Raw genomic sequence first — 24684 nt, 5'->3', positions numbered from 1 at the left:
TAGGCATTGTCATGTTACTGCTTCACTTTAACCCTGTCTGAAAAGTTTCTTTAAGCACCAAGTCTTCCCAACCAAGAATGATTTCATGCAGATTGTTTGTTGGGTTTTGTTGTCATTGTTGTTCAGTTGATCAGTTCTATCTGACTTTTCATGACCACGTAGATCAACAGGATTTTCTTGGCAAAGATACTGGAGTGATTTGCCATTTCATTCTCCAGTGGATCCTTCGGTCAGGCAATTAGAAGTCAAATGACTTGCCCAGTGTCATACAGTTGGAAAGTGTTTGAAGCTACATTTGAACTTAGGTCTTCCTGGCTCCAGGCCCAGTGCTCTATCCACTGTGGCACTAACTACCTCGAATTTGTTAATACATAACAGCAGTTTTTGTCTAATACCTTACAATGAAAGTATAGTATCCTGTATTCTGTTGGTGTCTAAACCTTACTTAGAACTTTCTCTCAAAAATGTTTATAATCTCTCAACAAAGGGTTTTACCCCCTGACAAAGGCCCCACCTAGTCAAATATATTTCCTTACGGTTTGTTTAAAATATATATGTACATATATGTATATATATATATATATTTACAAATATTTATCTCTCCCATTACATTTAAAAAATTGTCGAACAATTAAAAAAAATCCTCATAACAAATATTCATAGTCCAGCAAAACAAATTACCACATTGGTCAAATGTAAATATGTACCTTTCATTCTGCATTTTAAGTTCATCAGCTCCCTAGGAGGGGGTGGAGGATATATTTTATCTTCAGTTCTCTAGATTAATGAGCTATTGCATTAATCAGTTCTAAAGACTTTCAAAGTTGTTTTTCCTCCATACTGTTGTCCTAATATAAACTTCACTTCACTGCATCAGAGATGCAAATACCATCCCAGTTTCTTCTGAAATTATTTTCTTTGTTTCTTATGCTCTTACATTCATTCATGTACCAAAATTTTTCTATTCCATAACAGGACACTTCCTTAGTTTCCAGTTTTTGGCACCTACAAAAAGAGCTGCTATACATACACTTGTACATAAATATTCTTTTCCTTTTCCTTTTATCTTTTTGTCAAATTGGTCTAGTATGCAAGTTTAGTAAATTTTATGTCATACCCCCCAAATTGCTTTCCAGAAAGGCTAGACCAATTCATTGCTTGACTGTGTACTGGCATGTCTGTTTTCCCAATGGCTCTGTAACATTTATTACTTTTTTCTTTTGTCATTTTTGCTAATTTGGTGAGAGTAAGGTAGACCCTGAGTTATTTTAATATGCATTTCTCTATTATTAGTGATTTGAAGCATTTTTATATAGCTGTTGAAAACTGCCTATTCATATCCTTTGACCATTTATCTATTGTTCATTTTGTCTTCTGTGATCATTTCTATTGCTTCTATGTCCACAATTCATAGATCTAAAAAGTAATTTCTTGCTAATCTCCTTTCCTTGTGATGTTATCTTTCATGTCTAATTATATATATCTATTTTGAGTTTATGTTGCTATATGGTTAGGGATTAGTTTATATCTAATTTCTGCCAAATTGCTTTCCAATTTTCCGAGAAATTTCTCTCAAATAGTGAGTTCTTTTCTCAGTGGCTAAAACCTTTAGGTTTATTGAACATTATATAACTGTATTCTTTTATTTCTGTATGTCATACACCTTTTTTACTGATTGACGTTTGTTTTTTAACCTGTACTAGTTTTTATGATTACTATTATAGAGCATAGTTCTTGAGGTGACACAGCCTTACTGATGGGGTACCTGGGGTCTAGATCAATTTGTGAAACCAACTTATAAAACCAGTCTGTTCAGTTGTAACTGTAATTTGTCCTTTCCCACCCTTGAGCTCTGCCCCTTCTCCCTATCCCACACTCCACCTAGGCAACACCCTGTGACCCCTTTGTTCTTACTTAATCTCTTCATTTCTTTGTTGCCTGGCCCACACCCTCCTTTATCCTTGCCTTTTTTCTCCTTTGACCTGGCCCAAATCTTATCTAAACTATCTATTCACATGCTCCTCTTGGTCAGCTCTGACCTTTGTCTATGCACTGAGGCCCTCCTGTCTGGTCAGCCCTGACAATGGCAGCCCTACCCTTTAAAGGTAAAAGCATGTACCCCTCTCACTTGCAGATCCCCTAAAGGACTCTTGCCCACATCTCATAGAATCGTAACAATAAACTTCTACAACTCTCACTCCAATTAAGCCTGAGACCTTGAATTCTTTCCAGACGATATTGCAGGTTTTCTGGTCTTAGATAAGATCATAATTCCTGCTGAACCTATTGGGATCCCGTCCCCCATCATTACCACATTTATTATAACCTTAAGATTTTGTATGGGACAGGTAAAAGTGTGGTTTCTCAGAGACTATCTGTAAAGTAAGTCCTTAGGCCTAAGTTTACATTTTTCTAGAAATTATGTGACTCTGAAACTTTAGAAATCTTTCTATATAGTTGCTCTATTCTAGTTAGCCCTTTTCACCCAGCTTACCATAAAAGAGTTAAGTTTCTATAGAACTGCAAGAATTGCTGATAAGGAGGAACAGGCAGTAACCTTGGGATAGAAGCTCAGGCCCTGGTTCTCAGACTAAAAAACTCCTAGATAATACTAAAAATAATGAAGAATGGAAAGGAGCTGGAAGCAGCAGGTGGATTTGACCAATCAAGGAACAGACAGTAGCCTTGGGGCACTCAAGTCCCGATAAGAATGTGTCTAGGGTAAGACTGAAGGGGTTCAGTATTCTAAGATTGTTATTGGGCCTGCCTAATGAACTTCATGTATTATGTATATTATCCAACAAGATTAGAATCTCATTAGTAATAATTATGTTAATGTTTGTAACCCTTTTCTTATTTAACCCAGCTTTAGCTTCTGTAGGGTTGCCTCCTCTCCTGGGCATTGTTGCAGGGACTGGACCACCTGCTTCTTGGGAGATTCTAATAAACTTCCTATCTTCACTTTGAGGTTTCTGAGTAGTCCCTTTGGGTTAGGGTCTCTGTACCCCACACAATTTTATTATAACTTTAAGATTCTTGATGTTTTGTTCAACTAAGTACATGTAATTATTAGTTTTTCTTGCTCTATAAAATAATCCTTTGGTAGTTTGGTTGGTGTGACACTGAATAAGTTAAATAATTTAGATGGTATTGATAGGGTGGACCTGGACTCCTAAGAGGAAAAGACTATGTCTTTCCCCTTAACTTTTCCATATTGGCCTGAGGCATTTGGCCCATCCCATTCTACCTCAATAATACTTTTAACTGTTCTTTCTCTGTGGCCAGACCACTTACCTCTCATTGTCTGCACCTGGCCCACCCCAGGCCATTTACCTCTCCTTAATCCCATCTAGACCCTTTCTCTGGTGTCCCTGAGCCACCCCAGGCTATTTACCACTTCTTCATCCCATCCAGATCTTCTCTCTGTCTTTTCTTATATATAAGTACCAATCTTAGCTCCGTTAAATTGCTCAGATTCACTTAGAATCTAGTCTACTTCTACTGGCCATACAAATAAACCCTCCTACTTTTTCTGAAAAGTTTGAGTGGTTGAATTCTTTCTAGGCAGACCCCACCTGTACCCTTACATTTTGGGGTATCCAACACCCCAAACCACAATAGTATTATCATTTTTATTATATTGGCTTGACCAATTATCACAAACAATACATACTTCTCTAATTATTTAGGACTGTCTTTATTTCTGAAAAGAGTGTTTTATAGATGGATTCATATAGTTCTTAGGTATGCACGTAGATATACTCTTAAATATTTTATGCCTTTTGTAGTTTGCTTTTTTTGGGGGTGGCTTGACTAGGTATAAAAACTTTTATTTTTTCTGGATAACAACACTTTTGTTTTACTTTAATTTTATTAGTTTTTATTAATTTGTTTGTTTACTTTTAGTTTACAAGATTCAGTTCTACAATTCCCTGAGTTTCAAATTGTCTTCCCCTCCTCTCCCCCAACTTTAATTTTTTCAAGAAAAATTTGTTACAAGATAGTCCCAAAACATACACACACAGAGTGAAAAACAGTATGCTTAGCATTCAACTCCATCAGTTCTTTCTCTGGAGGTTGAAAGCATTTTTCCTTATGAGTCCTTTGGAATTGCCTTGGATTATTTTATTGTTGAGAATAGCAGAGTCATTCACAGTTGGTCATCTTTATAATATTGCTGTTATTGTGTACAATGTTCTGGTTCTGCTCACTTCACTTTGCATCAGTTCATGTAAATGTCCCATTTTTCCCCCTGAAAGCACCCTGTTCATCATTTCTTGTAGCATAATAATAGTATTCCACTACAATCACATACCACAACTTATTCAGCTGTTCCCCATGATGGACATCCCCTCAGTTTTCAGTTCTTATGTTGCCCAGGAGTCTTTATCCACTCCTAATAGAGATCCATCAGTAGGGCGAGGATTGCCTCACAACTGTAGTGAAGCAAGGATCTTTTCTTCACCCCTCCTGCAAGTATCTTCTACCTCCAGAGACCTTTGATAGGCATTGCAGGACGAAATATTTCTTTTGCAAGGCCAATTTGCTACTGGGTTTCGATCCTACAGGTTGCTCATTGGGATGGCCTCCACACCAGTTTCAATTGCCAATAAATTTATGATTTTTATTTTATTTTATTTTTTGGTCTCTATTAATTTGTTTACTTTGAGTTTACAAGATTCATTACCATAATTCCTTGAGTTTCACATTTTCTCTCCCTCCCTCCCCCTATGGAGGCATACAATCAAGTATAGTATCTGCAAATACTTTCACATTAGGCATTAGTCAGGTTATAAAGAAGGATTGTAACAGATGGAATGAAGAATGGGAAAGAGGAAACAAAACTAAACAAGAAGACGAAAAAGATCAGGTAGTTTGCTTCAATCTGGATTCAATCGAAGTTCTTTCTCTGTATGTAAACATCTCTCTCCATCATGAGTCTTTTGGGTTTGACTTATGTCTCTGGATTGCTGAGAAGAGTCCAGTTTATCAAAGTGGGTTGTCACACATAGGTTTTGTCTGTAATTGTGTACAAATTCCTCCTGGCTTTACTCTTCTCACTCAGCATCAGTTTGTATAAGCCTCTCCAGGTAAATATGAAGTCCATCTGCTCCTCCTTTCTTATTGCACAATAGTATTCCATAACATGCATATACCACAACTTGTTTAGCTATTCCTCAATTGATGGGTACCCCCTTAATTTCCAATTCTTTGCTACCACAAAAAGAGCTGCTATAAATATTTTTGTATATATGGGTCTTTTTCCCACTTCTATGATCCCTTTGGGATACAACTTTAGAAGTGGTATTGCTGGGTCAAAGGGTATGAAATTATTTATAGCCCTTTGGGCATAATTCCAGATTGCTCTCCAGAATGGTTGGATCATTTCACAACTCCACCAGCAATGCATTAGTGTTCCAATTTGTCCACATCCTCTCCAGCATTTGTCATTTTCCTGTTGTCATCTTACTCAATCTGACTGGTAAGATGTAGTACCTCAGAGTTGTTTTGATTTGCATTTCTCTAATCAATAGTGATTTAGAGCATTTCTTCATGTGGTTATAGATATCTTTAATTTCTTTCTCTGAAAACTGCCGGTTCATATCCTTTGACCATTTATCAATTGGGGGAATGACTTGTATTCTTATAGATTTGGCTCAATTCTCTGTATATTTTAGAAAGAGTCCTTTATGAGAGACATAGGTCATAAAAATTCCTTCCCAATTTCCCACCTCCCTCTTAATCTTGGTTACATTGTCTTTGTTTGTACAGAAGCTTTTCAATTTAATGTAATCAAAATTATCCATTTTGCATTTTATAATGCTCTCTAATTCTTGTTTAGTCATAAAGTCTTTCCCTCTCCAGAAATCTGACAGGTAAACTATTTAGCACACTAATAGAAAGTGGGTGTGATTCTAAAAATCTTTCATATTGGTCAGACTCTTAGAGAATCCAAGCATTTGTAGCGCCAATGCTCAGGCCAGATTGAATAGTGGGCCAGATTGAATCTGAGTCTTTTGTAATTATTTTGAATGGGATTTCTCTTTCTTGCTCCTTCTGCTGGGATTTGCCTGTAAAAAAAGGAGTGCTAACAATTTATTTTATATAATGGAACTGCTGGATTTGTTAATCATTTCAATTTTTTGAATTGATTTTTTAGGATTTTCTAAGTAAATCATCATGTCATTTTCGAAAGGTGATAATTTTAATTCTTCTTTGGCTATGATTATTTACTCAATTTCTCTTTTTGTTATAGCTAGCATTTCTGGGACTATGTTAAATAGTAGTGGTGATAATAGGTATTCATACTTTACCCCTTATTAGAAAAGACTCTAGTGGGGTGGCTAGGTGGAGCAGTGAATAGAGCACCAGCCCTGGAGTCAGGAGGACCTGAGTTCAAATCTTAAATCAGACACTCAACACATACACACACACACACACACACACACACACAAACCTAGCCAAGTGACCTTGGGCAAGTCATTTAACCCCAACTGCCCTACCTTCCCCCCTCCAAATAGCAAAAAACAAAAGAAAAGCCACTAGATTGTCTTTATTATCTATAATGTTTGGTCTTGATTTTAGATAGATATTTACAATGTTAAGGAAAGATTAATTTGCTTCTATGCTTTCTAGAATTTCTAAAAGAGCTGGGTGCTAGATTTTGTGAAAAACTTTTTCAGTGTCTTAATAAAATCATGTGGTTTAAAATTTTTTTCATATTAACATGATTTACTATATGGAATACTATAAACATGATTTACATGTTTATAGTATTCCTTAAGTTGAACCAATCCAGCATTTCTTGTGTAAATTCATTTTAGTTATAGCATATAATATTTCTAATATGTTGCTGTAGTTTATTTGCTAACATTCATAGAAAATTTTTGTGTCAATGTTCATTAGGCATATTAGTCAATTTCTTTCTCTGCTTAGCTATCAAGACCACATATGTAATCTTGGAGATTGTAAAATTTCTTATTTCTTTTTTTCCTTGTTCTTATCTATTTCTTCTTATTTACTTCTTTTCCTATTATTGCAGAGTAGATGTAGTAATGGAGTTGTGTTCTTTGAATGTTTAATAGAATTCACCTGTAAATCCATCCAGTCCTAGATTTTTTTCCTTTGGGAGTTTATTTATGGTTTGTTCAAATTTTTTTTCACATTAGTGGTATTTTTTACATATTCTATTTCTTCTTTTGCTAATCTAAATTTTTGTTAGTATTCATCTATTTCCCCTAAATTATCAGTTTTATAAACACATAATTGGGCAAAAGTTCTGATAATTTCCCTTTCTTTCTCAATTGTTATAAATTCTGTTTTCACTTTTTATATGAACAATAATGTTTCCTAATTTTTTTTTGGAGTTGGGAAGCAGGGCAATTGGAGTTAAGTGATTTGCCCAAGGTCACACAGGTAGTAGCCACATTTGAATTTAGGTCCTCCTGACTCCAAGGCTGCTGGTCTATTTACTGCAACACCTAGCTGCCCCAAAGTTTCCTATTTTTTTAAAATCAGATTTGCTAACCACTTAACAGTATCTATTTTATTTTTCCAAAAACCATTTCTTAATTTTATTTATTATTCCAGTGTAGGTTTTTTTGGCTTTCATTTTTTATTGCTCTCTTCCTTAATTTTCAGAAATTCTACTTTATTCTTTAATTGGTTTTTTTAATTTGTTCAAGTTTTTTTAGTTGTGTGCTCAATTTATTGATTTTTTTCTTTTTCTTTTTTTTTTGTTAACCAAAGTATTTCTGGATTTAGGAGTTTTTCTGTAGTGCATCCAGGCCCCAGTGACTCTCCTGGAGTTGCAAAAACTTCCTGAGGGTTTCTGTGAAATGCTCCTGGCATTATCTACTTCCTTTCACTTCTCACACACTCCAAAAGCAAAATCCCAGGTACCATCACTGCCAAACTTCTCTGAACTGTCTTAGCTCTATTACAAATTTGGTTGATAAGTTCAGAATTTACTATTGCCACGATTACTTAAAAAGTTTTTTTGAGTTCTTGCTACTATTATAGTAACTCTTTTTGATGAGGTGCAGGCTCTGGGAACCCTCCTGAACTCCAATTGAATCTTCGAGTTAGAAGAGGCATTTGCCTGAGGCCATAAGTCTCTCATTTCATCTGGGCCCAAATCTCTGTAACTAGCCTAGCCCTCCTTTGTCCAGCTAGCTCCCACTCTTTATCCTCCCAAACTCTCCATTGTCTCCATCTCCAGGTAGCCTCCTGCTACCTCCCACCCTTAATCTCTCATCACTGAGTCTGACCTCATTTGACTCCTCCTGAAGACCCTCTCCAAACTTCTCCCCTAGATTCCTCCCACAACCTCTCGGTATATAAGACCCCATCTTGCCTCTATGAGATGTGAGAGCACCCGAGAATTATCTAGCATAGACTCACTCTGTGTCACATGGTTCTGGCCCCCTTGTCTAGTATAAGTGTCACAGATACTGAGGCTCCTTGAGAGTCTATCCAATATGTCTAACTTTGCTTTTCTTTGGCTGAGAGAAGATTTGAGTCGAATTCATTTGGCAGGACCCATGTGTTGGTATTTTGGTGTCTTGAATACCCCTAACCCTATACCTCAACATCTTATGGCAACCTTAGATCTCAACATTTTATGGTAACCTTCATTTTGAATGAAGTTTATGTGATCATATTATTCAAGACACCATAATAATTTTCTAAAAGTAAATGGATATTGGGGATTTCTGCAGTGAAATTATAGCTCTTAAAGAAAAGTTATAAACCAGAAGCAAATCTGGACTTTTTACTCACTGGCAGATACTGAATGGTCCTGGAAGTCTGCTGTGTTATGTGTAGGAGACCAGCCTAGTCAAGTCATTACTTTATGAAAATATTGGTCCCTCAGGAGCTCTCCTGAGGTCCTTTTGGAATGGGCTGATAAGCATGGGGAACTTCCAATATATAGAGAGGGTCCCAAGTTTTAAAAGTACACTGACACTTGGGACCGTGTGTACATGTATGTGTGCGTATTATTTGAACTCAGGAAGATGAGTCTTTGTGTCCTGAGGCAGTCTATCCACAGTGAATAAATCAGTGACAAAAACAACAAACACTGTTAGTTAGTTAAGTTGGGTGGCTACAGATACAAAAGGGAAGACCATCCCAGCCTTCAAGAAGTTTACTGTTTAAAGGGGAGTATCACATACATAGGGTGTGGTAGCTGAGAGGTTGGGGAAATGCTTGGGTCTGGAATGTTGATGGATATTAACTAGGGCAAGACATTGATATGCACTTTCCAGATAAAGGTACGGTAGCATTGATTGATTAGAGTTATCGGAGTAGGAGGTGGAAAGGGGCTGGATGACTAGGCCTTTTTTGGTGTGGCCTCTGGAGGGTAGGGTTAGTGTATTAAAACAGACAAAAGAATGAGAAACAAATGGCACTTCTTTAAATAGGAATAAAAATAGCCTTTCATTATTTAAAAAAAAAGATTGCATCTGAGAAAATATTGGTGTCCATTTTATTGTCTAAAGGCTGTTAATGGTCTCCAGCCATTACGCAGATTTGTCTATTTTCAGTATTAAATTAGCTTTTAATGTGTGCAACTGAAAAATATTAGTGAAAATAAGGTGTCTAAGCAAGCCTACTTCAAACTATTTAAATGAGGATAATTAATAATCTTTCATTCTCTTATATTATCTATCTTTGAAAAATATAAGAGATGCAGCACATTATATGCAGCTGATTTTTTTCTAATGAAAAGACTGCAATGCCAGTACCAAACCTTTTGGAAAAAAAGTACTTTTTCCTATGGAATTAATGAAGAGGGAAGCAGCTTTTCATAACATACCTAGGAGTCCTACTTGGCATGGTGAATGTTGACAAGAGATTACTTAATTCCAAATGTGGTTTTGTCATTTAGATCTTTGCTAGTGGTGAAGTTTTCTTTTGTTACCATTAACATACACATTAACATACCATTAACATACACATGGGCAGCTAGATGGCCACCCTGGTTCAGAATCAGGAAGAACTGAATTCAAATCCTACCTCAGACACTTACTAGCTGTGTGACTCTGGGCAAATAATTTATCTGATGTTTGCCTCAGTTTCCTCATCTGTAAAATGTGTATTTTAATAACACCTACCTCCCTGGGTTCTCATGAAGATCAAATAAGAAAAATATTTAGCACAGTGTTTGGCACATGTAAATATGACATAGCTGTTGAGGTTTGAAATGTTGAGGTTTAGGTGTGCTTGAAGATCACCAAAATACTGACAAGCTGGGTCCTGCTCAAATGAATTCGACCCAAGCCTTCTTTCAGTCAAAGAAAAACAAAGTTTATTAAAGATTCCTGATATTGGGTAGACTCTTAAGGAATCTGAGCATTTGTATAGCTTGTATTAACAAGTGGGCCAGAATAAATCCCAGCATCTTCATGGAGGCAAGGTGGATCCTATATACAGAATGACTGGGGAGGGATCTAGGGGAGATGTAGCAGTCTGGGATGATGGGAAGAGTGGTCCAAGGAAGATCTTGAGGAAGAGTCTAAGGAGGATATGGATGGGACTGGAGTGACTAGAGGTCAGAGCCTAGAGAATGGGATTTTAATGGGATCAAGGGTGGGAAGCAGTTGAAGGCAGTCTGGGGTAACAGACAATGGAGGGCTAGGCTAGGCTAGGCTCAGAGTAACAGATTTGGGTATGAAAAAGTCAGATAAAGTGGGAAAATTTAAGGTGGGGTTTTCCTAGGACCTATGGATAAATGGGACTCATTCTTTTGGGGTAAAGGGAAAAGGTCTTGGCTTGGGCCCATACCCATCATAGCTATTATTATTAGTAGTAAGCTGTATTTCTTGTGTTTAGTTTCTCCACTATGTTCAGTAGATTGTTTTCTAATGCTGGTAAACACTATTATACATTATTATGACTTTTGTTCAGTACCCGTTTAGTATGCTTAGCCATTATTAAAATTGCCAAGAATTCACATGCCACTTTTTATTTTCATGGTGATGGGGTATGTGGGAAAGGACAAACTACAACTTCACAGACTGGTTTTATAAGTTGGTTTGACCTAGACCCCACATACCCCATCATTTGTACATGCTAGATTCCATATGAATAAAAATATTGTAAATCCACTTGAAGTGGTCTGAACTTTATAATTACTGGATTTCTTCCAACTGTAAAGCCATATATATATTACTTTTATTAGCTTCTTTTATTGACTGTGCAGAGGCAGAACTATTGCTATGTTCTCAATACAAGCTACTTATGATGGGGGACGGGATCCCAATAGGTTCAGCAGGAACCCAGATCTTATCCAGGACCAGGAAACCTGCAAGGGCGTCTGGAAAGAATTCAGCTCAGCCTAGCTTGGCGTTAGAGGTGAGAAAGTTTATTATTATGCCATTACAGCCGGCAAGAGTCCTTTAGGGGACCTGCAAGTGAGAGGGGTACATGCTTTTACTTTTAAAGGGTAGGGTTGCCATTGTCAGGGCTGACCTGACAGGGAGGGGCCTCTTCGAATAGACAAAGGTCAGAGCTGACCAAGAGGAGCATGTGAATAGATAGTTTAGATAAGATTTGGGCCAGGCCAAAGGAGACAAAAGGCAAGGATAAAGGAGGGTGTGGGCCAGGCAACAAAGAAATGAAGAGATTAAGTAAGAACAAAGGGGTCACAGGGTGTTGCCTAGGTGGAGTGTGGGATAGGGAGAAGGGGCAGAGCTCAAGGGTGGGAAAGGACAAATTACAGTTACAACTGAACAGACTGGTTTTACAAGTTGGTTTCACAAATTGATCTAGACCCCAGGTACCCCATCACTCATACTCTGAGAAACTACTCTTTATTTGTTATATTTCCTTTTCTCTACTACAGTTAATAAAAATAGTAATGAAATATTTATATAAAAATCATCATTGCTACTTATATCACTTGCAGAAAAAAACCATTCACACCTGAAAATCTTTATTTTTCTTAATATGAGTGAACATTACATGTGGCAATTTCCCCATCCAGAAATTTCCTCAAGTTGAAAGTGATTTTTGACTAGATAAACCATTACAGTGTTCTTAGGTCAATATTCTTGTGTTTTAGTTGGGCTTATCCAAGACAATTGCTTTACACCTATATTTTCTCCACATTTCTACCAAGTCTACTACACCTGCTACCATAATACTGATAAGCTATCTTCTTGAGGACCAAAAGGGACTTTTTTTTTCAGAGGTTGCTTAATTTCTTTACCCTTGAAATACTGGAAATGAACACAATAACTGTCCTAATAGGAATGAAGAAAAACGACAACAACAACAACAAAAAAAACATCGTGAAAGGTACCATATTTGACATGCTAAAAACCAGAGGAATGAAACAAGACGGAAGCTGCATTTTAGGGGGAAAAAAAGTGAAAGGGCAGTAGGGGACATACTGAGATCTATGAATGATTTGTAAGCACCTGTAGCTTAGTACTTTAAAATGGGGGGGGGGGAAGGGCTAAAGTTCAGTGCTTCTCGTCCTACAAGACACTGCATTTACCCTGCCATCCAGTGTGTCTGGGGTGACAACACAGAGGACACCCCCGGCCTTTCTGGGGGATACAAGAGCCTACAAGAGGGCTAAAGCTCCTCTACCAAGCGTTCTTCACCCATCTCCTCCTCCCGCTCCCCGTCTTTTGTCCATTCCAGGCGACAACATACTCAGCTCAGAGGGAGAAACGGAAACCACGTGGAAAACCTATTGAAAAAACAACAGCAACACACAGGGGCATGCTCAGTAGGCTTTGTTCATTAACGAGCAACACACAGACACACATCTGGGCATGCTCAGTAGGTTTGGTTCATAAACTAGCAACGGCTACGCCGACCTTGCAATTCCGTCTGTAAACAGCTCTAGTTAAAATTGTTCTTCCATTTGGCACCCTCTCATCCAAGGGCAACAACCTAACTCTCCCACACTCCATCTTCACGCTGCGGGTGGCGGTGGTGGTAGTTCATATACGGAGGTGGGATGGGGGGGCAGATGAGAAGGGCGGGGAAAGGGTCTGGAGGTCAACAACTTCAACCTCTTCCCCAATTCCTCCCTGTGGTTTCTCTAGGAGGGGGAGGAGACGCTTGTCGCGGTTTGATCTCGCGGATATTTTTAGCAGAATTTCGGCCCCCTTCCCTCTACCAAGTTCTACAAGAAAACGGAACGGAACGGAATGGATTTAAGTTGAGAGAAAAAAGCGGGGAGAACCCACAAGGAAGCAAACACACAAAGAGGCCCGAAACCCTCAAAGTTTGCTCCTCCTCCCCCACCCGCCCCCCCAAGGCTGGAGAAGAGGTGGATTTTCCGTTAAGCGGCTTTTGGGATAGGAAAGAGGAGGGGAAAAAGATCCATGGAGGGGAAAAACCTGCCCTCAAGGGGAACTGATCAATCAGCGGGGCAGGGGGAGGGGTGGGGCGGAGCGCGCCGCCCGGGGTGGGAGGGGGCGGGGAAGCAGCGGGGGGGGGGGGGGGGGGGGGAGAGAGTGCACTTGGATGGGTCGGGTCCGCAGCCTCCCTCCCCCCGCCCCCTCAGAGCCCTCTCCTCCCCCCTCCCAGCCCTGCGCGGCCTCGTCCGGGCTGCTCTTCCTCGGGCGGACGGAGAGCGGCAGTGTGTCCCCGCGCAGCGCGCGTTCCCTCGCTCGCTCCTTCCCTCCCTCCCTCCCTGGCTCGCTCGCTTGCTAGCTCGCGCCTCTCTGCTCTCGCCTCTGGCCCCAGCGCGGCGACTCAGGGGAAGTCGGCGGCGGCGGCGGCCCGAGCTACCCCTCTCCCCCGCCCACCTGACTGGCTGGAGTCGCGGGCGCTCGATGCAGCGTCCTCCCGCCTGAGGACCAGGTAAAGGGGGCCGCTGGCCATCGGAGGGTCGCGAGGAGAGCGGGGGCTGCCGGGGAATGCGGCGAACACCCGCTCTGGGCCTCGTCCTTCCCCCGGAGCCCGGGCGGGCGGTGTGGGCGGTGTGGGCGGCGGGGAGCGGTCTCTGGGGCCCCTCGGGGACGGCCTGGGCCCCCACCGGGAGGGGGGCCAGGGGCGTCCTGGCTTCCCTCTACCTTGAAGCCTCCGGGGAAGACTAGTGGATTTGACCCAAGGTGGGATCGGCTCCGCCCCCAGACCGCGTCCCCCTATTTCGGACCCCCCCTGCCCCCTGGGCCCGACCACCCCGGTCCGGTCCCCGCTGGGGGCAGATGAGCTCCGCCGGCTCAGGACCGGCCCCCCCGTGGCGACGGGGGGGTCTTCTCTCGGTCTCTGGCTCCCCTCGATCCTCCCTTGCCAACATCCCGGGAAACCCTCCTTTCCTCCAGCCCCCTCCTTTCCCCGCTCCACACGCCCCCTCCCTCGGAGACTAGACTGTAAGCTCTTCTCCCACAGTTGTTTTGACATCTAGTGCATCTCCCCCCAGTCCTCAAACTTTGTTCTCCACCAGCACATGCTTTTTTTTCTTTTAAATGTTCTTCTCTTCATTCACATCACCCGCCTGGGCACACTGGTTAGCTAGAATGAGCGTCACCTGTATTTTATCATATTTGTTGTATCGTCTGTTCCTAATGTTTCTCTTCGGCTTGCAGCTTTTCTTAAAAAAACGCACACAAAAGCTAAACAAAAAAACAGATAATAAGTCGTTGGTGGCATTGGCCTAGATGCTTCAAAGTACTATACAAAGCTAGGATCATGAGTGTTCTAAGGTCCACTAGTATTTGGGAGCGTGAGCAGATTGCATCACCCTGGCTTGCAGCTTCTCCATTGCAGGCATTATTCATTCTTGATATGGGACTGGCATATTTATTTCCCTACTCTGTATCCTTCAGCCAATCAAAAAGCTCGGTTGCATGGAGACTAGTTACTCTGCTGGGATGGGGAGGGGGAGTGCGATGTGGAACCGAGGAGCAAACTGCGGTGATCAACAGTTCTCTGGGAAAACAGCGATTAATTACCTCTTTGTTTTCCTCCCTAAGAGACAATTTTTCTAAGGTGAGTTCTTCTTTTCTTGGCTTTCCATCATTATCTTTTTTTTTTCAATTATTTTCTGAATACCTTTTCTCTGCCCAACTTCGTCCTGTCTTGGTTAGCTAGGTTCAGTGGATCTAGATTTAGCCCTGGACCAGAGAGACCTAGATTCAAGTTTGTCCCCCTCACCTGAGGGTTGTAAGACCCTGGGCAGGTGACTCAGGGCCCTTCCCTACCTGGTGACTAAGTTGATGGGGAAGCTGCCTTGGTGGGTGGGGTTGTGGGGCCTGCGGCGAGTTGTTCCCTATTACAAAAAGCCTCTGGTCTAAGTCTTGTGCTTGCCCTAAGAAAGGTCCTATTCTTGACCCCCAACCCAAACTAAATGCTGCCATCCGAAAACTTTTGGTGGAACTTGAAAAGAAATGGCAGTGTATCATTTTTGTATTGGAAAATGTGACTCTTTTTCCTTTTCTTTCACATGAGTTCAAGAATGTCTGTTCCACTTGATTCTTTAGAGCTGTAGGAAAGATGAGTCTTTGTTTCTGGAAGAAGTTTGAGATCAATAAAGGAATAATTTCCTGGAAGGCAATCTCTCCTATTTAATTCTAGGATTGTTTAAACTAGCTGTCTGAGACATATGTCATCAGGTCAGATATTCTTTCTTCATCCATTTGTTTTTTTGTTTTTCATGTGTGAATGGTCTGGCCAAATCCTTTTTAATGGCTCTAGATATCTGCCAGCAGAGTCTGTAATGTTGAATTTGATGCAGCTAGCATGATTCATCCATGAACAGAAATTTGGAGCACCTTGACATCTGTAGGAAATTCTCTTCAATTTAATAATATATTTTTGATTGATTGAATTTGTTGTACTCTCTTGTGGATTTCCTCTATCATGGTAGTGAAGATCTTTGGGGAGCATTTGGCTCCCTGTTAATGTGCCTTGCCTGATTTTTAAGATCTCAAAGGGTTGTAGAACAAGATTATTTGTTTTCTTTTTCAAGAAATTTTGAATGGTTTTGATGTATGGATGGGAGGCACTTTGTTGAAAAACAGCTATGTTTTGTCCTTTTGAAGCTTTTTTTTGGGTAATCAACAGACAGGTACACTGGGATCTTATATTCTCTACATTTTTCAATTGTGTGATGGTAAATTAATCAAGTATTTATTAAAGCCTACTGTGTACACTTAATAAATATTGCATACCCTGTGCTAAATGTTGGGGATAAAAGTACATGGAATAAAATCATCTCTAGTTATGATGACTTCTATTCAAATTGGGGAAACAAGCTAATAGACAAGTAAATAAATAGTAATACAAGGCACTGTAGGAAGGAAGATTCTAGCAGTTGAAGTTAAGGAATGGCTTCACTTGGAAGATGGTTCCTGACTTTCATGTTTAAAGAAAGAGACTATTTTGGAGGTAAAGAGAGAGAGTACATTTCAGTCTTTGGGAATGGTCAATACAAAGTAAAGAGATGGGAGATGAAGTGTTGTGATTGAGGAAGAGAGGCCAATTTGACCAGATTATTGAATTATAGGAGTGACTGGAAAGGTGGCTTGGGGCCAGTTGTATAGGATAGGAAGGCAGTGGAGCAGATTGAATAGGGGAGTGATAAGGTCATATCTAAGCTTAAGGGGAACCACTTCTGGAGCATTTTGTAAAATGAAATGGAGTGATAAGAGACTAGATAAAGCCAGGAAGATAGGTTAGGAGGCACTGATCTAGGTTGTAGTTGATGAAGGCTTTCAAGTGATAGAAAGGGAGTGCTTTTTGAGATATGTGATTGAATGGCAAGATTTAGCAATTAATTAGGAGATATGTGGAGTGAAGGTGAATGAGAAGTCTTAAGATAAGGCTGAGATTACAAACCTGAGACATTGGACTGAAGTTTGGGGGTGGGGAGGGGATGAATTCATATTTAGACATGTTGACGATCCAGCTAGTTTATATAGAACTGTAAGTTATCTGCATATAGATGATAGTTAAATCTTTGGGAGCTGATAAGGTTCTGAGAGGCAGAGAGAGAAAGAGAGATAGTACAGATAAAGAGCAGAGGCCCCAGGACAGAACCACATACAGTTTGATAGAGCAGTCTGCTATAGCTTGGGAAAACCTGCCAGATTCCTACTATTCTCCTTGAGGAAGTCCTTGATAGGTATGTGGTGCATGTGTAAACAACTCATTAAAATTTAATATAAACCTGGAAACTTGGCATACAGGTAAGTATATTCTGTCACCTTTTCCCCTTTCTGCTTTCCAGATCTTCAGACACTTATAGTCCTTAAGTAATTCCTTAAATATGATAATATCAATCCCACAAATAGATCTGTTTACACTTGGTTTAGTCTGCTTTTCCAGTCTTTATTCTGATTTAGTTAGTTGTTTATTAGATCTCATTTCTACTTCTGATGAACACGTGCATCATGAATATTGAGTATGATCCACGGTTAGTATTGTAGCAGCAAGCACCCCAGCGTCCCCAGGGTGTCTGCCAACACAGGTTCTTGGATCTGCTTTGATAAAGGAAAGCAACTCAAAATGGGTTAACAAGCTTACTTTACTTTAATCAGTCAAATGTGTATCCTTTACCTAGTTCAGGGGAAAAAGGTCAGCACCCTGAACTTCAGAATACACATAATTATCAAGACAGAGAAACAGATCAAGTAGAGAGTTTCCAAACTGTCCAACCATTACATCCATACCAAATCAACATCTGGGTTTTTCAAAGCCGGGGACTCTCAAAAACTTCCCAGAGTTTCATCAAATCACAGAACACTTGGGGCAAAGTGAGCCCAAAAACAAAGCTACACATCAGATGGCTTATATAGCCTTCTCCTGGCTTAGAGAATATAACAACCTTATTGACTCACTGCCCAATCAAAAAGTATCTACTGAAAAACAAGCCTCCCACCCCAGGCTCCTGGTGCACTTTAGCCTAGGGGCAGGGAAGATCTTTAAATTTACATTCCCGTTACCAGTATTCTTGAACATTGCTTTCATTTTTCTTTTGTTATTTCATTTTCATCTTTAAATACCCTTGTCATGATTTTGTTTAGTTGGGTCACTTGACAAGCTTTCTTTAAACAGGTTTGTCTTTTCACTGCTCTCTGTTTTATTAGGTGAAATTTCTCACAATTTTCCATCATCCTTTATGACTGCATTTACATTCCAAACCAAAGATTCTTAAATTTTTTTCCTTTTATCATGGACCCCTTTGAAAATCTAGTGAAAATCTAGTTCCCTTTCACAGTATTTTTAAATATACAAAATAAAATAAGATAACAAAGGAAACCAAAGGTTAATGACAATAAACATGTAATTTTTTTTCCTGCTGAAGATGTTAGACTTCTTGAAATCTAGCCATGGACCCCAAGGTTCTAAACAATGTTGCCTTTGGCTTCCTTCTCAAAAATTATCTTAGCAAATAAGTCAGATGTTTGAGTGCTATTCCTGGTTCTTCTGAGCAATAAAGCAAAAAAATAAAAATAGATCTTTGTTTTTTTAGAGAGAAGTTTGGGTTCATTAAAGGTATGACTGACAAAGGAATTTCTTTTGGTCTCATGGCAATTGATTTACATGGGTTAGACTTCAATATGAAATTATAATTAATGTCAATGTCTTTTCTGTTTTCTTGACCCATTTTTCATTGGCAGTAACTTATTTGAATAGGTCAAAATTGGCTTGTTTTAATTGATTACAAAATATTTTATTATTTTAGAATTTTTGATCTTTGCTCTGATAAATCTATGTTGATAGCTGATTCAGGAATGACTCCTATATTAGTAATGAGTCTTTTCCTGTCTTTTAAAATTAAAATCAAATTTATTTTTTCTGGTATTTGATATTCACTATGTCCATTGCCTACTTTTCTTGAGGTATTCTTTTTTATATTTATGTTTATTTTTAGTTTACAACATTCATTTCCAAAAACTTTTGAGTTGCAAACTTTCTTCCAGTCTTTCTCCTACCCATCACCCCTAAACAGTGATCCCACTGAATATCCCCTCCCCCAATCTGCTCTCTCCTATATCTTCCCCCATCCCCCCTCCAACTTTCATGTAAGTCAAGATGGATCTCCATACCCCAGTGCCTGTATATCTTATTTCCCAGTTGTATGTAAAATAATAATAATAATAAATTTTTTAAACATTTGATTTTAAAACTGAATTCCAGATTGTTTCCCTTCTTCCCTCATCACCCACCCTTACTGGGAAAATAAGCAATTCAATATAGGTTGTAAATAGGTACCAAGACAATTCCATAGTGGATATATTGTGAAATACTGACTATTTCCCTCCATCCTATACTGCCCTCCACTTGTTCTATTTTCTACTTTGACCTTGTCCCTTTACAAAAGTGTGTGCTTATAACTACCCTCCCCCCCAGTCTTCCCTCCCTTCTATCATCTCCTGTCTTATCCCTTTCCCCCTACTTTCCTGTAGGGTAAGATACCCAATTTAGTGTATATGTTATTCATTATTCCCTCCTTAAGCCATATTCAATAAGAGTAAGGTTGACCCATTCATTCCCTTTTGCCTTCCTGTTCTTCCCCTCCATTGTAAAAGTTTTCCCTCTCTTCTGTATGAGATAATTTACCTTATTCTGTCTCTCCCCCTCTCCTCTCATTATATTCCTCTCTCACCTCTTAATTTTATTTAACAAATATCATCCCTTCCTATTCAGTTGATCCTGTTGCCCTCTGTCTATGTAAACATGTACATATATATATATATATGTATATAAACACTCACATGTATTCATACACACATATACCCTCTTATATACACATTATGTATGTATACATATATACATTTATATTCCCTTCAACCGTCCTCATACTGAGAAAAGTTTCATAAGTTACAATTATCATTTTTTCCATGTAGGAATGTAAATGTTTCAACTTTGATAAGTTCCTTATGATTTCTTTTCCCTGTTTACCTTCTCATGCAACCTTTTTTTTTTTTGCTTTTTGGAGGGCAGTTGGGGTTAAGTAACTTGCCCAAGGTCACAGGGCTAGTTTTTTTTTATGTGTGTGTTAAATGTATATGAGGCCGGATTTGAACTCAGGTCCTCCTGAATCCAGGGCTGGTACTCTATTCACTGTGCCATCTAGCTGCCCCTAGAGGTTTTTCCTTTTTTTTTTTTTTTTTTTGGAGGGGGGAGGGCAGGGCGATTGGGGTTAAGTGACTTGCTCAGAGTCACATGGCTAGTAAGTACTCTATTCACTGCCCCACCTAGCCACCCCTGCTTCTCTTGCTTCTTGTATCTGAATGTCACATTTTCTATTCAACTCTGGTTTTTTCATCAGGAATGCTTGAAAGTCATCTATTCCACTGAATGACCATATTTTCCCCTGAAACATGATACTCAGTTTTGCTGGGTAGGTGATTCTTGGTTTTAATCCCAGCTCCTTTGACCTCTGGAATATCATATTCCAAGCCCTTCAGTCTCTCAATGTAGAAGTTGCCAGATCCTGTGTTATCCTGATTGTGTTTCCACAGTATTCAAATTGTTTCTTCTTGGCTGCTTGTAATATCCTCTCCTTGATCTGGGAACTCCAGAACCTGGCTATAATATTCCTAGGAGTTTTCTTTTGGGGATCTTTTTCAAGAGGTGATCAGTGGATTCTTTCAACCTCTATTTTGCCCTCTGGTTCTAAAATATCAGGGCAATTTTCCTTGAGAATTTCTTGAAGGATGATTTCTAGGTTCTTTTTTTGATCATGGCTTTCAGGTAGTCCAGTAACTTTAAAATTATCTCTCCTGGATCTATTTTCCAGGTCAATGGTTTTTCCAATGAGATATTTCACATTGCCTTCTATTTTTTATTTGTTTGAATCTGTTTAATAGTATCTTGATTTCTCATAAAGTCACTTGCTTTCATTTGCTCCAATCTAATTCTGAAGGAATGATTCTCTTCAGTGAGCTTTTGAGATTCTTTTTCCATCTGGCAAATTTGGCTTATTAAGGCATTTTTCTCCTCATTGGATTTTTGAGCCTCTTTTGCCATTAGAGTTATATTTTTTAAGGTGTTGTTTTCCTCAGTCAGGCTGTTGACTCTATTTCATAATTTTCTTGCATCATTCTCATTTCTCTTCCCAATTTTTCCTCCACTTTTCTTATTTGCTTCTTAAGGTCCTCTATGGCCTGTAACCAATTCATATTTTTCTTTAATTTTAATTTTTTGATTTTTAAAATTTGTTTCCTTTAGTTTACAGGATTCAATTCCACAATTCCTTGAGTTTCACATTTTGTCCCCCTCCCTCCCCTCTCCTCCCCTCCATGGCAGCATATAGTCAAGTCTAGGATCTATAAATACTTTCACATTAGACATTAGTCAGGTTATAAAGATGGATTGTATCAGATGGAATGAAAAATGGTAGAGGACATAAAACCAAACGAGAAGGAAAAAGATCAGGTATTTTGCTTCCACCTGGATATAAACTCAGTTCTTTCTAGTTCTTTCTCTGGATGCACACATTTTTCTCCATCATGAGTCTTTTGGGATTGACTTATCACTGCATTGCTGAGAAGAGTCCAGTCTATCAAAGTTGGTCATCACACGTTGTGTTTGTAATTGTGTACAAATATCTCCTGGTTCTACTCTTCTCACTCAGCATCAGTTTGTATAAGCCTCTCCAGGTAACAATTCATATTTTTCTTGGAAGCTTTTGGTACAGGAGTTCTTACTTTGTTGTCTTCCTCCTGTTCCATGCTTTGTTTCTTTTTGTCTCCAAAAAAGGAATTTAAAGTTATATTGCTGTGCTTGCTTTGCTTCCTTTGCTTGCTCATGTTGCCACTCAGTTACTTGACTTTTGAGCTCTTTGCCACAGTAGAACTCTGCTTCCAGAGGGGAGAGCTTTGTCCCAAATCGCTGGGGTTTTCTTAGCTCCCGGAGCTATTAGTTGGGTGCTCTCTCTGCAGACTCCACATGCTCTGGCAAGCTGGTCACACACCCCAGGACCTCCACTGAAGACTGTGATCCAAATCCAAGCAGGTTAAAGCAGGAGTGATTACCCTCTGAATGATCACTTGGTCTTTTTATGATATGCGGTCCAGGAGCTCTGAAGCAGCCATGTGGAGGTGTCTGCACAGCCACAGGGCCTCTGCCCCTTCTCACTGTGGGAGCAGGGGCAGGAATGGACCCCTCCCCCATCCCAGCAGAGTTCCACACTGACCTTTTACTTTGTCTTTGGTGTTTATGGGTTGATAATTCTGGAAATTGCCATAGTATAGGTGATCTACTCTCCTGAAGTCTGTTCCAGCCACTGGTGGTCAGGCCACCCTGGGGCTAAAACCCTGGGCTCAGCTCCCAGCATGTAGCAATGGACCCTTCCAGTTTGCCTGCTGGGCTGCCTTCAGTAGGAGATTTGTTTCTCTCTGTCACTTTGGGTTCTGTAGTTCTAAAATTTGTTTAGAGTCGTAATTTATAGGTATTTGAGGTGGTTATGGGGGGAGCTCATGGAGTTTTTCCTGCTTCTGTACTGCCATCTTGGCTCTGCCCCCTCTTAAAGTATTCTTGATTGTGAGGTATAAGGCTTTTGTATAGTTTACATGTCTTTGGCCTCCTTCTGACCCATGTTTTCTAATATTCCTTGTTATCCTCACCTATTTTTCTCTTCATATTAAACATGTTGAGTGTTGAAATGTATATTGATTTAATTTGGAAAGACTTTTTGAGTTCTTATTTCTCTTTTTTACGTAAGATGCAATTATTGTCCAAGGAGAGTACCTATGAACCCTCCTTCTCTTTAGAAGGCAGCCTTTTTGTAACCTTCATGACTGATACAATACAAGATGACCAGTCATTGGCTTTGGGTGTGTGATAAAACCAACATTGCCAACTCCTTTATTTGTACTTGTGAGCCATCCTTCTATTTAGCACTAATTTCTTTGGAAGTTCTGATTTCATTTATAGTGGAAATGGCAAGATTGTTGTGCCTGAATTATTCCAGTAGTATGTCTATTTTTTAGTCATTGGATGAACCCCTCTCACATATATCAACCCCAACAGTTAATATTTACAGATCTAAAAACTACTCAATTCTTTGTACCTTCTGTACCCTTTTCCAGCTACTCTGCCTTCCCTAATGGAAAAAAAGGAAAGTAAAAATTTTGTATTTTTCTTTGTTTTTCTAGGTTACCATGATCAAAGACTTCATCACCAAATGTCCAGCCTACTGGTGATGAACCTCTCTGTGTAGGTAGACTTGTCCTCAGGGTTATCAAAACTCTTCAGAGGTTATGCTCCATTGACTTAGTCTGTGAGAATGCTGCAATGTCATCTCGATCCCAAGATACAAAAGACACAGAAGAGTAGGACTTTTTTTTTTTTTAAGCAATCGGGGTTAAGTAACTTGCTCAAGGTCACACGGCCAGTGATCTCTGGGTGTGGTGCTGAGTGTCTGAGCCTGGGATTCGATCCCCAGGTCATCCCGACACTGGAGCAGGAGCTCTTACTCACTGAGCCACCTGGCTGCCCCTAAGCAATCGGGGTTAAGTAACTTGCTCAAGGTCACACGGCCAGTGATCTCTGGGTGTGGTGCTGAGTATCTGAGCCCGGGATTCAATCCAGGTCATCCCAACACTGGAGCCGGAGGGAGCCAGTGCTCTTACTCGCTGAGCCACCTGGCCGCCCCTAAGCAATTGGGGTTAAGTAACTTGCTCAAGGTTACACGGCTAGGTGTTTCTGGGTGGGTGCTGAGTGTCTGAGCCCACCTGGCCGCCCCAAGAGTAGAACTTTTTAAAGGATTAGATAGATGTTTAAGAGACTGTAAACTGTAGTGCTACTTTGTTAATTTGCATTGGGGGGGTAATGCTTTATTAAAGAAGATGGACCCTTTCCTAAAAGATATTACGAGGAAATCTAATTACTGATCCACAGAGTTGCTTGGTAAAGATGGAATCAGAACTTGAATTTTAAAAAAAATGCTTTTTTTTAAAATAAAGAATTTTTTTAAAAAACTCTTTTTGGGGTACGGCAAGGTGGTACAGTGAATAGAGCACCAGCCCTGGATTCAGGAGGACCTGAGTTCAAATGTGACCTCAGACACTTAACACTTACTAGCTGTGTGACCTCGGGCAATTCACTTAACCCCGATTGCCCTACATTCCCCCCTCAAAAAAGACAAAAAAGAACCCAATATACATTTTTCACATCATATTTCCTAAGGAAAAAAATGCTTCTAATTCACCTGCTTTAAAAAAATTACAAACAGGGAAGATAAAACTTCATTTAATAAATATAAAATAATCAGTCTACATCAATGCCACAGTATGGCCTGAGGCTAAAATCAGAGGAGCAATAACATGGACAGTCACTGATTCAGTCACAGGTTGTTTTCCAGAAGTTTACTTGTAAATTGGATTAGATAACCTCTCATTTCTTGGAGTTAAAGATTTTTCTATACTGACATAAGTTCTGTATCCTGTTTATCTTTTTAAATTCTTCATTGATAGCTCTGATATTTGATGTAATTTCAGCCATAATATATATTCTTTTAAAAGTTTAATTTCTCTTTTGAATCATTCTGAAGTTACTAATGGTTTCATGATTTCTTGGGAGTCTGTAGGATTCTCTTTTTTTGCTGGAGCATTTTAGTTCATTTTTGTTCATAACATAATATTTTGTTCATTATGTTCTCATCTCTTTTTGCCTTTTTACTGATTTTTTTTCTTCTACCTTTATGAGCCTCTTTGTTTCTTTATCTGCTTATGAGCTGAATTTTTACTCACTTTTTCACTTTTC

General features: G+C 39.6%; 1 protein-coding gene across 5 annotated transcripts in view; it reads left to right on the top strand.

Moving 5' to 3' along the window:
• The first annotated feature begins 13608 nt into the window (after window positions 1-13608).
• N4BP2 (NEDD4 binding protein 2) overlaps window positions 13609-24684 on the top strand; it is an 83228-nt gene continuing 72152 nt past the window's right edge. For 3 of the 5 annotated variants that reach the window (XM_069068106.1, XM_069068099.1, XM_069068115.1), the window contains exon 1: window positions 13609-13827. The gene's annotated coding sequence lies outside the window, so the exon portion shown is untranslated. Of the gene's footprint in view, window positions 13828-14849; window positions 14959-24684 lie in introns of those variants that run through there. The other 2 variants (XM_069068131.1, XM_069068124.1) reach the window with 2 other exon arrangements.

The sequence above is a fragment of the Petaurus breviceps genome, unplaced genomic scaffold, assembly GCF_028583685.1.
Source record: "Petaurus breviceps papuanus isolate PSGF00001 unplaced genomic scaffold, PetGlider_PUasm1.0 140, whole genome shotgun sequence".
In the NCBI taxonomy this organism is placed as follows: Eukaryota; Metazoa; Chordata; class Mammalia; order Diprotodontia; family Petauridae; genus Petaurus; species Petaurus breviceps.
This window is presented reverse-complemented; position numbering and strand designations above follow the sequence as displayed.